Below are 677 nucleotides of genomic sequence, written 5' to 3' on the forward strand. Positions count from 1 at the left end.
AACTGCATGCTCTGCAAATTGCTGAAGGAGCAAGAGAAGCAGGGGCGTGAACTCCAAGAGTTGAAACGCCAAAAGCTCTCCTCTCAAGCTGAGGGAGCATCCACTTCTCAAAATCAAGGTTGTTGAGTCCTAACTCTGTGAAAACCTCTATCATTAGGAGCCTATGTTTTTGCGTTTTTTTTCTTTTGTTTTGTTTTCTATTTTTATTTTTTCTAGTCTCATCTTATATTTATCTTTGAGTCTTGTTCTTAATTCATAATTAATAAAATTGAAATTTTATGCCTTAAAGCTATAAATGTCCTATGAATCCATCACCTCTCTTAAATGAAAAATGCTTTAATCACAAAAGAACAAGAAGTACATGATTTCGAAATTTATCCTTGAAACTAGTTGAATTAGTTTGATGTGGTGACAATACTTTCTGTTTTCTGAATGAATGCTTGAACAGTGCATATATCTTTTGAACTTGTTGTTTTGAGAATGTTAAAGAAATTTGTTGGCTCTTGAAAGAATGAAGGAAAAAGAGAACTGTTATTGAGGATCTGAAAAATCATCAGATTGATTCTTGAAGCAAGAAAAAGCAGTGATTCAAAAAAAATTTCGAAAAAAAAAAGAAAGGAAAAGAAAAAGAAGGAAAAAGAAGGAAATAAAGTTGTGATCCAAGGCAAAAAGAGTGT

This window comes from Arachis duranensis, chromosome 3 (assembly GCF_000817695.3).
Source record: "Arachis duranensis cultivar V14167 chromosome 3, aradu.V14167.gnm2.J7QH, whole genome shotgun sequence".
NCBI lineage: Eukaryota > Viridiplantae > Streptophyta > Magnoliopsida > Fabales > Fabaceae > Arachis > Arachis duranensis.